Genomic DNA, 15,274 nt, shown 5'->3' with positions numbered 1-15,274 from the left:
AATCTTTTAAATTCCTATACTGCAAACTTATTTTTTTATATATTTTGTCTGCCTCCAGTTCAAATAAATCCTAAAGTACAAACCCCCCCCCAAACATTGTATGCTACAATGGTGGAAAATATATTACAGTTTCACGAAGTAGAAGCGTCGTAGGTAGTTTAATACCAATATTTTTGATGTAAAACTAGTGACTAAAATCCATTGAACTCAACATGTTTGTTGTACGGCTTGCACATCTAGTTTGTCACCATGGCTGAATAAGAAAACAGCAAGTAAGCCATTTACATTTCCCATGATATGACAAGAGTCCAAAGCTTATCTACTTAACTGTTATTTTTGCAAGACTAACGTTTCTGGATATATCTATGCAAAAGTAAACAATACATTAGATATCCAGGTATTGCATCTGGATGGAGATGGTCTTTTAGTGGCACATCCACCACATAAACTACCTCATCTGATCATACAAGAAAAACTAAATGATCTGACTATTGACTTGTCTCTATTAAAGCCTTTCCATGAAATTGCCATCAAAATTGTGCTTTTCGCTACAGCATGCAATATAATTTGTGTTTCTCTATAAATATTGATGGACTAATAGAAGAATAGATACTTCCTATTGACTCATTTAAAGTCAGTATGAAAGCTGTACTTTTGCACAATGGAAACACTAATCCTTATATTCCTGTTGCTCGTGCTGTGAACTTGAAAGAAATTATCAAAATATTACATGGTCTTAAAGGCAATTTTCAATAAGTATAGTTATTAAATAAAATGTTGTTATTTTCACAACATATATAAATATTCTGAATAATTCTATCATAATTAGAAAACTTGAGGTGATCGATAATTTTCAACGTTTTTTATAATCATAATCTTGAAACCACTCAAAAACAGCTGCATATTTTCTAGTAACATAGAAGTTTTTTCTTAATGCTACCAAATAAATTATTTATTCACATTGTCAATTGAGTAGATTCATTTATGTGCTTAAAATGTATTAAAAGTATCAGAAAAATGTCAAACAAGTTTTTGTTGTTAAATTTATTTAATCGAAATAAGCTCTATTGAACACAATATACATCTTCCAACGAGTTATAAGTTTCTAAATGCCGTTTTGGAAGAACTGGGTATTCTTTGATGCTTTGAAATCTTTGAAGGCACTTTCAGTTCACCTTTCGTTTGCAATCGTTTGATCCTTTAAAAAATGCCTAATATTTTACAAAGTGGTAATTCGTAAGAGGAAAATCTGGTAAATATTGTGAATAAGGTAAAGTTTCATACTAAACTTCGTTTAGGTTTTAAACAGTAACACATGAGACATGAGGTCGAACATTGTCATAAAGGAGTATGGATCCTCTACGATTGACTATAGCCAGATGTTTTCATGACCACTTTTGATGAATAATTTCAAGTTCATAACAGTATTTCTTTGCTGTATTTATTTATTCTGGGTTTAAAAATGAATAATGGTTCACATCTGCTGACAAACACCAAACACTAACATAAACTTCTTAGTGTAAAGAGCTGGTTTTTGCACATGTTTTGGTACTTCATCATAGTCAAGCTACTGTCAGGATCGTTGTTGATTGTCACAAAGAATCAATTTTTCATTGCAGGTGACAATTCAATAGAGAAACGGGTCATTTTTGTTACGTGTAAAGAGGGAGAAACCAATATCAGCTCGTCTTGTTTTATGATTTTCAGTAAATTCGTAAATTGCTCATTTATCAAGTTTTATTGCCTTACCAATTGCTTCAAAATGTCTGGAAACTGTTTAATAATAAACATTAAGTTTGTAGGAAAGTTCTCTCATGGTTTGACGGGTATCTGATTCAACTAAGACCTTCAATTATTCCTCATTAATGGCTAGGCCCGGCATGGCCAAGCGTGTTAAAGAGTGCGACTCGTAATCTGAGGATCGCGAGTTCGCATCCCGGTCGCGCCAAACATGCTCGCCCTTTCAGCCGTGGGGGCGTTATATGTCACGGTCAATCCCACTATTCGTTGGTAAAAGAGTAGTAGCCCAAGAGTTGGCGGTGGGTGGTGATAACTAGCTGCCTTCCCTCTAGTCTTACACTACTAAATTAGGGACGGCAAGCGCAGATAGCCCTCGAGTAGCTTTGTGCGAAATTAAAAAACAAACAAGCAAAACAAACTCTTTCTCCGACTGTCTAATAATGCCTGAGTTGATTTTTCTATGACCTTACTGACGGCAATTATAAAACCACATTTCCATGTTTGTTTTATTGCCCAAAGTGTGAACCATTTATTGGTAATTTGATTTATATTTTTTGTAATGACAAAAGTTCTTACAAAAGTTCACTTTGGAAAACGAGTAGTAGCAGTCTGGCTAGCCTGTACGCTAAGGCTCTAGACTATTAATCTGAGAGTCGTGGGTTCAAATTTCCTTCACACCAAACATGCTCGCCCTTTCAGCCGTGGGGGCGTTATAATGTACGTTCAATCCCATTATTCGTTGGTAAAAGAATAGCCAAAGGGTTGGCGGTGGGTGGTGATGACTAGCTGCCTTCCCTCTAGTCTTACATTGCTAAATTAGGGACGGCTAACACAGATAGCTCTCGAGTAGCTTTGTGCGAAATTCCAAAACAAACAAACAAACAAAATTAATGGCTATTTGAAAAAGGCCCCGAGTCTCATTTTCAGGCTTGTGTCACCAGAGCAAAATCTCCTAAATCAACGCTGTGCTATGCGCTTATTAGCTGTGCCATCAGCAAATCCTACATGATTGGTATCGTAAGCTTCTGTCGCCGCATTGTGACCAAGCTTGAGATCGTACAAGAAAATTACACGAATATCAATTTTAACCACAGTGACAAAATTCAGTATAAATATGAGTTAGTTTCTGAAATAAGAAAACTAAAGTGAGTTTCAAATGAACGAGACAATATGCCATATTATTCTGACAAATTTGTGACAATGCTTCTCTTTCAGCCACTAAAAATCTAATTTTAATTTTTTACAAGAAAATTCGACATTTCATAGGCAACACCTTGATATGACCATCATAATTTGAGTAAAACTGAAACGATATTCGTGTTTTTCACCAAAGTGTTTAAATGAGGATATGTGCCTGAATAATGGAAAATAGTTTAAAAGGTTTATTTGCAAAAATATCTTAAACCTTGATCATTTGTCCACGTAATACCTTTTATATGTCCATACTGAGGAAAGTTGTGAAAAGTGCTTGAAAATATCCAATTATTTCATTAATAGAAACACTCGAAAAACTCCGATACATAATTTGTTTCAAATTTAATTATTCTGATAACGAGTTTGTATATATTGTACATTTTTATTGGTTTTTAATGTCAAGAAAATAAACAAACTGTTTTTCAAAAGCTAACCTATATCCATTCAGTCTACTTTGCTGCCAATTCGTAGCTCTTTCTACCCTATTTTTTTGTGATTAACAAAAACCAACAACTCATGCTATATCAACTGGATGAAAAATATAAATTATGTCTTTATAATAACAAATAAAACAAACTATATTTCCTCCAGTTAGGACAGACATTTATTGTATACTGGGTGGAGTGCCCATACCCATGGTTAATGAAAGGTTATAAAAGGGCACGAAATATTGCCTCCATTGTATGTTATTATAAACAAAACGTAAAAACGGTCACAAAAACTACAAAACACAAAATGTGAAATCACAAGATTGCATGTATCTCCACACAAGCAAAAAAGAAACAACTTCATACCAAATTTAAAGATCCGTCAACAGAGTCAAAATAGTGATAAAAACGTAAATAAACGACCATAAAATGTGCAAAACCGAAATTTGTATCTCTCTAAGAACCTAATGAGTTTCCATACCAATTTTAATGAATATCCATCCACACGATACGAAGTAGTTACAATAACATACAACAGACAATATATTAGTCTGAATGCCAAAAGTCAACAAAGTATAGAAAATCAATAACATTAACACTCATGATACATATTGCACAAGACTTCAAATGTTTTTCTTAATTTTTTAATATCAAATCACAGTTGTGATGAAATTCCGGGTATGGAATGAACAAATGAATAGGCATACGTTTACCAAATTAAGTAGTCTTATGTAATTTTAGTCATAAATGTAAGGTCTTTGGTACTGACTAATCACAAAATAAGTTTCCCATTTTAAATGCTTAAATGAAAACCTAAATACAGCCACTGCAATTATCATCCGTTCTAAACATATTTAATTGGTTCTCATAATCTAATTTGTAGCGTCCGTTTTGAGATTCTCCAAATTTCATGGACTATTCTGATAAATATTCCCCTTGAGAAAACTCCAGAGCCAGAATTCTGCTATTGAACCTCGCCTGCCATTTCTGTCTGAAATTATCAGTAAAAGTGTCTGATAAAAATGTTTTAACTGGACAACAAACATGATGGTTGTCTCGTCTTATTAGAAAGTTTGTTTATTTCTTTGTTTTAAAATTTTCATAAGACTACTCGAAGGCTATCAGTGCTAACTGTCCCTGATTGAGCACTGAAAGGTTACAGAAAAGGCAGTTAGTCTTTATCACCCACCAACAACTCTTGGACTACTATTTTACCAAATAATATTAGAATTAACTATCGTATTAGGGCACCACGACTAAAAGGTGATAATGTTCAATGATGTGGATTCTGTCTCGCGACCCACAGGTCACATGTGAATCTAGCGTCCTAAACATCAGAGTATTATTAGGTTGTGTTATAAGCACCCCGATCTCATAGGCTTGAAATAGAATAGGCTTAAAACATTTTCTCATAACATCCTCTATTTCCCGAAGTGTCATTTAAACCGAAACGAAGAAGGAATAGTTGATGAACGTCATACTTGTGCCACTCCATACTATAACATAAAGATAATGAATCGACTGCGGTAAAATGTGGGGGTTTTCATGAACATAGACATAACATCTTCAGATTGACATATCCATTAAATGAGAGTCTTTACTGAAGTAGTTTTATTATCTTATTTTCACGGGTAATCGATCTCGCCAAAAAAAATATGCACAGTCAAGCTACAAAGGAATATCTCTATCTTTAATGGCTTGCACAGTTTTAAAGTGATAAGCTCGTGTAGCTTTGCGCGATATTCTAGACACACCAAAAAAACAAACTTTGACTTTAATATTTTTTTTAATTTATTGTTTACTCTGTTGTTTGTAAGAGATCGTGTTTATAACAACGCTACTTTTACTTGCCAATCCAAATGGATATTTCTCAGTTTGTTCTGAGGTGTTCTGAGAAGCCTCCACTACTGTTTTTAAGGGTAAGATAATTGTCTAAAATTAATAAAATGATATATTACGCATATAGTTGCTTCTTACAGTCAAAATATTTTGTAATGTCATTTGTAATTATGATTTTGATCAAAGTGAAACAACAAACTGATAAAAAGAAAGTAAGAAGATAGATAAATACAACTCTAGCTTGGATCAAATCAGTTGTGCAAAATGATATAGTTTTAAGTATTGTATTATGACTGAAATTTTCTAAATGAAATTTAAGCTTTTCAAAAATTTTAAAAACACGATTTTTTATAATCATTCTATCGACTAAGATGTGACAACTACGACAAAATAATTTATTTTTTATCTGAAAAGATGTTATATGTTTATGCAGTTATTGCAGAATTTAAAGCTGACTTAAACGTTGAAGAACACATTACTTTGAAACCATCTTCATCTGAAAGTATTTGAAATATAATTATCTCAAGATTTCTAACAAGGTACTTTTGTTGCTCAACTAATTTCTGAAAAGTTTACATTGTTTTAGTAGTTAAAGATACATTAGTGGGTGTATAATATTTACTAACGGATATTAATGTGACAACGAACGCATCAATAAATTATGTCTTTATTATTTAACTACAGTTTCTATCACATACTTAACAACTTCTTATCGGTAAAACCTACAGCGTGAGTTTATTATCTGTTTCAAATTCTTTCGGACATTTGTAATATATTTTGTTAATTAAAAGAGCGTATGTTGATATCGAAAATCCGAGAGGTATTAGACATGTTATATTAGCTGCAGAAGATGGCTTTAAAAGGTGTTTTTTGTATTGTGATAATCACTGCTGGTGCCCTGAACTTCCAATGCATACTAATTTACTTCATTACTAACTTAAGTTACTGAAATAAAAACATTTAAATAACTTTAATCTTTTTTAAAGCCTGAAAAGTTCTAAAAGTCGTTAATTTATAATCGAGTACGTACAGATAACATGTATGCAAGTTAATTTTGTTAATTAGTTGTACCAAGACGATATTCTTAGAAAAACAACAACAAAACTACTCAACATGTTTTTCAGAATTTTTTTAGCTTGAATATTAAGCTTCATTTAATTCACTAATCAGTTTTAGAATTATTGAATTAATAGAATGTTCTTTAACATAAATAAATGGCTAAATCAGCTCACAAGACCAAATTCAAAACATCATCAGTACTACTTCCTTCTCTGTGATACTACCTATAATTTATATAATCCATTATCTTCCTGGAGAAAGTTTTTATTTATTTACAGTGTATTAAGATTTATACTTCTAAATAAAACTCATATCAGTTATGTGTATGAAACCACAACATAACCTTGGTGTGTTTCCACATCTATAAGTTTAGCAAACTATCAAAACTAGTTTATGTATATCTATATTTACTTGAAGTCATAGAGATGATGAAAATAAAAGTATAGTAATTATGACTATTGTAAGGTGTGTCTATTGTCAAATTACAACCTATATAGAGTTTAAAACTAATCCTTGTTTCAGAATTATAATATATATATATTAATATGTAAAAATCGTTGGGACATATTATTATGTACAGAAAATTTGTTTTGATTACAAGTGAAAATATCTTTCTTTTTCTTTCAGGTGTCCTGTCTTTGGCTTGAAAAAATTATATCATGAATGACAAGAAAAATACAAAAGTTTATATTTTGAACATAGTTTGTACATCGTTACTGTTTCGTTGTTGTTGTTTCTAATTTACAAACACTAATATGTTTTATTTTTATTTTTAAGTGCTATAGAGTATAAGTTTATGTTAGCAACATCAATATTCTCTGATTTGCTTCCTTAAAATATTGTCTATTCTCCATCTCGAGTCGGATAATTAGCAAGAAAACTTTCAAATTTATGTTTAGTTTATTAAACATTTAAACCGTTGTCGCGTCCTGTATCAACACTATGAACAACAATTTTAATATAGCTACAACCATGATGACAGATTTAAACAGTACACATGAAACGAATATATCAGTTGAAACAGACCTCACTATTTACATACCAGACCCTTCAGAAATTCAGAATTTGCTCAACATTACACGAGATGTACCCTTTAAATACGCGATGCCCTTATTTGGTTATATCATGCCATTCTTACTTTTAGTAACAATTGTAGCTAACACACTTATTGTGGTAGTTTTGGCACAACGGCATATGCGCACCCCAACCAACTTGGTTCTTCTGGCCATGGCCATTTCAGATTTATTAACACTGTTATTTCCAGCACCTTGGTATTTTTACATGTACACTCTTGGAAACTATAGCAAGGTACTTTTTCCAATTCCTGCCTGCTATTCTTATCATTACATGTATGAAGTGATCCCTGCATTTTTTCACACAGCTTCTATTTGGCTCACACTGGTCCTTGCTGTTCAACGTTACATTTATGTTTGTCATCCCACAGTTGCCAGCACGTGGTGCACTGTCCCACGTGTTATTAGGGCTATGGTATTAGTTTACCTAGTAGCGTTCTTCCATCAGTCTACCAGGATTTTCGACCGCGTCTTTCAGCCAGTACAGTACAAATGGAATAACTCGGTTCATTCTGGTTGTATGTATCACACAGCAAATTGGGTGAGAAATGTTATCAATGAAAACATCTATTTTACTTACTACTATGTTTTCCGTATACTATTCGTCCATATTGGTCCTTGCACTGCTTTAGTTGTGCTGAATGTACTGCTTTTTAGAGCTCTCAAGGAAGCTCAACGGAAACGAGACATGTTATTCAATGAAAACCGTAAGAGCGAGTGTAAGAAACTGCGAGATAGTAACTGTACCACACTCATGCTGATCGTCGTTGTGACAGTATTCCTTGCTGTGGAAACCCCCCTGGCGGTCACCACCCTGCTCCACGTTATGCAGAATGCACTTGAACTCCAGGTCGCTGATTACAACGATTTGAATGCCACCATTTTGTTTACAAACTTCTTTATTATGCTCAGTTACCCTTTTAATTTTGCAATTTATTGTGGTATGAGTCGACAGTTCAGAGAGACTTTTAAGGACTTATTCATGATGGGTAGTCTTGTTAGCAGACGTGAAGGCTCATCAAGATACAGTCTCGTTAATGGACCACAGCGAACCTCTGCTCATGAAACTGTGTTATAAACAAAACTCAACTCCTTCTAGATTTGGCAAAATATAAACAAATATTAATAAGTAACACATAATTTTTAAAACTGACCTGATAGAACCATAATCAGAGGATTAAATGACAAGAAGAAACAAAGTTTCAAGAACGATTATCATTTCGAAACGATCTAACGTGTTAGTGCGAGTGATTTAAAATAGATTGAGACGCTGCTGAATTATACACCTTGAAACTTCAATATGGGTTTTATTGTCATTCGGTGTGTTATATGTTGTACGTATTGATATTATTCAGAAACGTACTGTTTTATTAAATTTAATGTTCTTATCTATTATTCTCGCGATAGGTGATGAACTTATACTAATAACTTGGGGCTCATTAGTGTAAGTACACCTAGCCACGACGAAAACAAGGAATATCTCAGTGTAATGGTTAGATTGTATTTATTTTGTATTAATTATACGTAATTTGTGAACTGAATATTCTCAATTTACCAAATTTTGACAGAACGTTAGTTCTATGTCATTTTCGAAATTGCCATAAGTTTCTGTTGATTTTTATGATTATGCTTGTGGTTATTAAAGTGTTTTTCGTTTAATAAATATTTTATTTGCTCCCTGGCTCGTTGTTTATCATTTAAGAACAGAAGGAGAAACCTTAAAGGTTTCTTAATCAAATGTACAGCTTATCCATGGTAAATCTTGAATGTTTTAAGGATAAGGAAGTTGTAGTTGACGGTTATTCATAGTTTGAATAATTATCTTGGAAGACGTTAGCCAAAGTACAATGATACTGTTCATATAGCTTCTTCTAATTTGCATATTTCTTGGTTCCTTTTTTAGATTTTTGGATATGTACCGCAGATATAACTTTTCTTTTTTTTCCAGCAACCGTATTGATAGGCAATTAAAATATATTTAAATTGGTAATTATCTCTCTCAAACAGTATAAGAACTTTTGTACTCTTGGATTTACAAAACAATATCAAAGAAACCAAAATAGAAGTGTATAATTCTTTGAACTTATGTGTTCGATTGACAAATATTTAAAAAAAATCCACAATCTCAGCATTACTCAGAATTAGGAGTTGTATCCTATTTTATCTACAACTTGAGAATTCAAGGTAATTATTCGAGCAAAGAATGATAATATCCATAGAACATTCAAATTTCTATCCATTAACTTCATGGAACCTGAGCTAGATAACAATGACTGCGAACTTATACTGCTGGAAACCGGTCGATACCCGTGGTGGACAGATCACATATAGCCCTTTGTGTAGCTTTGTGTTTAATAACAAACAAAAGCAGAGAAGTTATGATTTTCTGTCATTAAAGGCCCGGCATGGCAAGGTGGTTAAGTACTCTACTTGTAATCTGAGAGTCGCAGGTTTGAATCCAAGTCATGCCAAACATGCTCGCCCTTTCATCTATGAGATGTTGTAATGTGATCGTCAATTCCACTATTCGTTGGCAAAAGAGTAGCCCAGTAGCCCAAGAGCTGGCGATGGGTAGTAATGGCAAGCTGCTTTCCCACTAGTCTTACACTGCTAACCAAATTAGGTACGTCTAGCGCTGATAGCTCTCATGTAGCTTTGCGCGAAATTCGAAACAAACGAATATCATTGAAATATAATATGTGAAGGAGATAATACATTACGTTTAAAGATTTGTTATTTCCAAGAATTTGAGAAGAAAAAATATCAGCATTAATGAATAACAAGTTTAAACGTTTCCACTAAAATATATATCATAATAACAGCTTCCTAGTTCTATTATATATTATCACAGTGACTTTAATCATGAAATATATTTGGATCAATTTATATATTTACTTACGTTATTTCTACTGTGTCAAGCAATTTCATTTTACTGCTAAAGTGCCCTGGTTGTTCTGTAGTACATGTAAGTCTAAGGGTTTATAACTCTAAATTCCGGATTTTGATACCCGTGGTAAATATAGCACATAAAGTCTAGTATGTAGTTTATTCTTAACAACAAACAAACATACTGCTAATATTAGTAAATAAAGTCCTCTCCATTACAAATACAGAATCTTTCTCTTTGTAATGTTTTAACCAAATTAAAAAGTTGCTATTAAATCATGCTAAAGTTCTCAGCTTTAACTACCCAGTAAAATGATAAATGATTTGATATAACACAAACTGGCTCAAGATTTTCTTTTATCTTTTTCACACTATGTTTTAAAACTCTATGTTAACTACTAAACTTTAGTATTTAGTGAGCAATGGTGTCTCTATTTGTCAATTTCCATTAATCTAGAATATAAGCTTAATACAGGTTAAAAAAAAAAAAAAAGACTTCTATCGTGACGTAATTATAAAGCTCAAAGGCTTGGCCTCACGTAGAAAGTGTTCATTCATGACTGCGTAGAACATATAATTTAAAGGTTTTATTAGTGAGTTATAAAACCTCATAATATTTTATTTTAAACGCTGCTCACACTTTTACGACAACTTCAACTAACAGCAACATAAATGATTTTGAGATGATTAGGTCGTAAAATGACAGTTATCTCAAATGTTTTGTTGTTTTTCGTTTACAGTTACTTTTATGAAGAAAATGTATCGTTAACTTATTCATTTACTTCTATACTAATGACATATTTCGTCAGTAGTTTATAAAATATCATTTATTGTATTATTCGTCAGATATTGTAGAAATTCTTGGTTTATTAAAATATATCAACCGACCGCGATAAGAGTAAGGTTGCAATGTGAGAAGAAAAATTAAATAATTTGTAAAATACTGACAAATGAATTTACATACCAATTAAAATACAAGGGATTTAATGTTCTATACTGTAACTTCTACACCGTCTTAAACTTTGTAGTAATTAATTGTAATTTATTTTGTTTGTATTAGTTTATCAATTTTAGATCACAATATATGAAACAGTTCTTAATTATAAGCTAAAATATTTACTTCCATAAGCAGAGGTTATTTCTTAGAAATAAAGTTTAACTTCTGAAGAATGAATACGGTTTTAAGAACTAATTTCAAATCATGGTTGTATTAGCATTCTTTGGAGTAATTAATGGATCCAAATTGAAAACTGATTAACAGAATCAATTTAGTACTTGATTAGTTTAATAGTTTATTTTAACTATCATTTCTATCACATGACCCTTCTTTTACGGGTTAATTAAAAGAAATAGGAAGCAACGACCTTTTCCCTGTTTTTCTGTTATTGATTGTATATGTAAAAGGGATGTCAGAAACGGAAGTATTAGTATTACTAGCTAAAATCATCATACGTGAATTGTTACTTAAGGCATTAAAAAAACCGTTCGAATTATTTTATGTTGTTCATTGGCGGATGAAAGAAACAATATCATCAGAGCGTTCAGAAATAAAAGTAGAATTTCCTTTAACGCAATGTTTGCAAGAGAGTTGATTCATGTAATGTAGAATATTAATACACTCAAATTGTAGTTACATATAAGTTTTACAATATGTTTAGAGAATCGTTTCCTTTTACACTCACTAATTTTATTAAATGACTCCTGAGGTTAATCTGAGTCGTATAGAATAAATTATGTGGTAAACTAGTGCTATTAAAAATTTAAATGGAAGTTGTGGAAGCAAATATAAATTCAGAATAAAAATGAAGTCAGAATCTTTAACTTCTAAGAGCATATTATTGGCACGTGGGTTAATTGGCCAGACCACAAATTCCTAGGGTTGAGACACAACTAATGCTAATCCCTAATTTTAATTATTCATCACACAAAAGGAGGCTAGTCAGCGACACACAGCGCCACAAATACCTTGTTTGGCTTCTTGAACTGAATAATTGTCATTTCTCAAAGCGATAACAACTGGAAATCACAGAGTCCTCAATTTGCAGTCCGATTTGCTAAGACAGTAAGAAGATTGTATTATTGGTTACATCACGCAATTTTTTATTTGCTACTAGATATTTAAATAGTATATTCAATATCTCTCTGTTTGAACAGAATAAAATTTAAAAGTATTTGTTGCAGAATTTTGAGCAAAGTTACGCAATGGCTACATACAATTAGTTGTCCTTAAATTTGAGTTAACATATTACAACAAAATTAGCCAGTCCTACAGCACTAATACCCAATTCAAGGGTTGCACTTCTGTGACAGGACATCACTCTTTCAGCCATAAGTGCATATTTGCGGCACCGGAGCAATACTTACAAATCCTCGAATTCACAATTAGGAAAAACTAACGACCTTATCACGCCTCGCTCACGCGAAAAGGAACTTTAAAACACGTGTTGTATTACCCAAGATGTTTACCAAACACGTGACTAGTGTATTTAAACTTCTTTCATTTGAAAATAGAAATCATTTTTAAAAAATTCAAACAGTAAATTAATCAGGGTTCAACATTTTTTTTACAATAATTCGAAACAATGCTCCTCAATAATAAGGTAAGGTTTGTTTGTTTTCAAATCAATGATATTTCTAAAGCTGGTTGTTATTTGTACAATTTTCTTATGCTTTGTTTTTAATCTTTTAAATTTTCATACTGTAAACATATTTTTTATATCTTGTCTGCCTCCAGTTCAAGTAGAGTCCGAAAGTACAAAAATCCCCCAAACATTGCATACTACAATTGTGGAAAATATACTACAATTTCACGAAGTTAAAGCGTCATAGGTAGTTTACTACCAATATTTTTGGTGTGAAATTAGTAACTGAAAAACCATTGAACTCAAGATATATATTGTACAGTTTGCACATCTGTTTCGACACACTGACTTAATAAAAGTTAGCAAGTTTGCTATTTATATGATATGGCGTGAGTCCAAAGCTCATCTACTTAACTGTTATTTTTGCATGACTAACGTTTCTGAATATATCCATGTAAAATTGAACAATTCATTAGATATCCAGATATTGCATCTTCAATGAAGTCAGTGCTTCATAGTTATGGTCTTTCGGTGTCACATCTACCAACAAATTAGGAAACAGAAGAGTTATCCTGCAAAGGAGACAATGAATCATCTTCATCTATTAATTCTATTTACGTGGCACCTCAGTGTAAGCTACTTCATCTGATAATACAAGAAAAATTAAATTATCTGATTCTTGACTTGTCTATATTAAAACAGCAGGAGTAACATTTTCTTTCATTTACAGCAATGTAATTTTTACCTCCAATAACAAAATTTTCAACTTACCGAAATTACCATCAAAGCCTTGCTTTTCGCTACAGCATGCAAGATACTTTGTGTTTCTATTGATGGACTAGTGGAAGAATAGATACGTTCTATTTACTCATCTAAAGTTAGTATGAAAGCTATACTTTTGCACAATGGGAACATTAAGTCACTGGCTCCTGTTGCTCATGCTGTGAACGTGAAAGAAACTTATCAAAATATGCATATCATACATTCATAAATGCAATTTTCAACAAATAAATAAATTTATTTAAACCTAAAAAGTTGTTACTTTCAAGATATATAAGAATATTTTAAATAAAACTTTTATAATCAAAAACAAGGAATATCGCTAATTTTCAACATAGGTCTTAAAATTAACAACGTCAAATTACTCGGAAACAGCTATATTTTTCTAGTAGTAGGTAATTTTTTTGTTTTTGCTCAGTGCTTTCGATCAATTAATAATACATTTTAGTAAACAACTGAAATGTACCCAACAGTATACATTCTGAAATTTTATGTATTTAAAATGTAGAAGAACGAATTATCTAATGAGTTCAAAGCGAAAATGTTAAATTAATACCAAACATGCTCGCCAATGTGACGATCAATTCCACTATTCGTTTATGAAAGTGTAGTTTCCAAGTGTTGGCGGTGGGTGGTGATAACTAGCTGCCTTTCCTCTAGTCTTACACTGCTAAATTAGGGACGGCTAGCGCAGATAGCCCTCGAGTAGCTTCGTGTGAAATTTAAAATCTAAACAAACAATCCAGAGAACAATTAATTATATACGTGAATAATTTATATTATTAAATTTAAAGTACTAATTATAAGTACAAGAGTAACATTTATAATGTTTTTTGTGGTATATCTTGGTATTATTTTGTATTTTAAATTAACAAATAAAATACCCGTTCGTGATTACATATTAATTATTTCGCAATGTTAAGTTTTGGAATTAATCAGTTGATACAGCTTTACTTTAAAGATGTATCTGTTTCCCACCAGAGCTGCGCGCGCCAGAGTGATTGAGTTGCAGTGATAATAATTGAAGGTCTAAAGCTAGAGCAGTGAGATGGCATTCATCATGGTCAGCATTTTCTGGTGTGAGGCTGTTACACAAGCAAGCAAACGTTTCTTTTCTCCAACACACTACTATGAAACGGTATGAACAATTATTACAGATTTGCGATGTTCAATTTGACTTCTACTATACATCATACGTGTAGCTTAAGGGTTTTGTAACTAATAGCTAGTTTTCACTTTAGTCTTTTAAAATTTGTCAAAGACCGAACTTCTTGTTTTCGAACGTAACTCAGATAATTTATCTTAATAATACATACCACTGTTCAAAAACACTCAATCCATATGAATTATATTACTTATGTATCGAAATGGTAGTTTACACGAATTTGTTAATGTACACTTAATCCAAATAACTTATGTTAATTATATATATATAATTGTAAATTTGCTCTATACGAATTAGCTTAATACGACGACATTTGTTCACGTAATGAAAATATAAATATAACCCTCACACATAATCACTAAAATGAGAAATAATAATGTAATATGAAGTGTTAATTACGAAGTATGCGCTTCTTTGATAGTTGTATTGACATCATTGTCAGACTATACGTACACTCTCGAAATAAATAACAGTAGTGAATAAAACAAATTCTGTATTCTGTGTGACTTTAATTAAACATAAAATAAT

General features: G+C 31.9%; 1 pseudogene across 1 annotated transcript in view; it reads left to right on the top strand.

Annotated features, from left to right (window-relative positions):
* Positions 1-9,004, top strand: part of LOC143238711 (sex peptide receptor pseudogene) — an 82,810-nt pseudogene extending 73,806 nt beyond the window's left edge. The window contains exon 3 of the transcript XR_013020723.1: positions 6,888-9,004. The product of XR_013020723.1 is annotated as a sex peptide receptor pseudogene (transcript). The remainder of the gene's footprint in view (positions 1-6,887) is intronic.
* Positions 9,005-15,274: the final 6,270 nt, after the last annotated feature.

The sequence above is a fragment of the Tachypleus tridentatus genome, chromosome 13 (genome assembly GCF_004210375.1).
Source record: "Tachypleus tridentatus isolate NWPU-2018 chromosome 13, ASM421037v1, whole genome shotgun sequence".
NCBI lineage: Eukaryota > Metazoa > Arthropoda > Merostomata > Xiphosura > Limulidae > Tachypleus > Tachypleus tridentatus.
The sequence above is the reverse complement of the archived record's forward strand: the minus strand, read 5'-3'. Positions and strand labels throughout refer to the sequence as shown.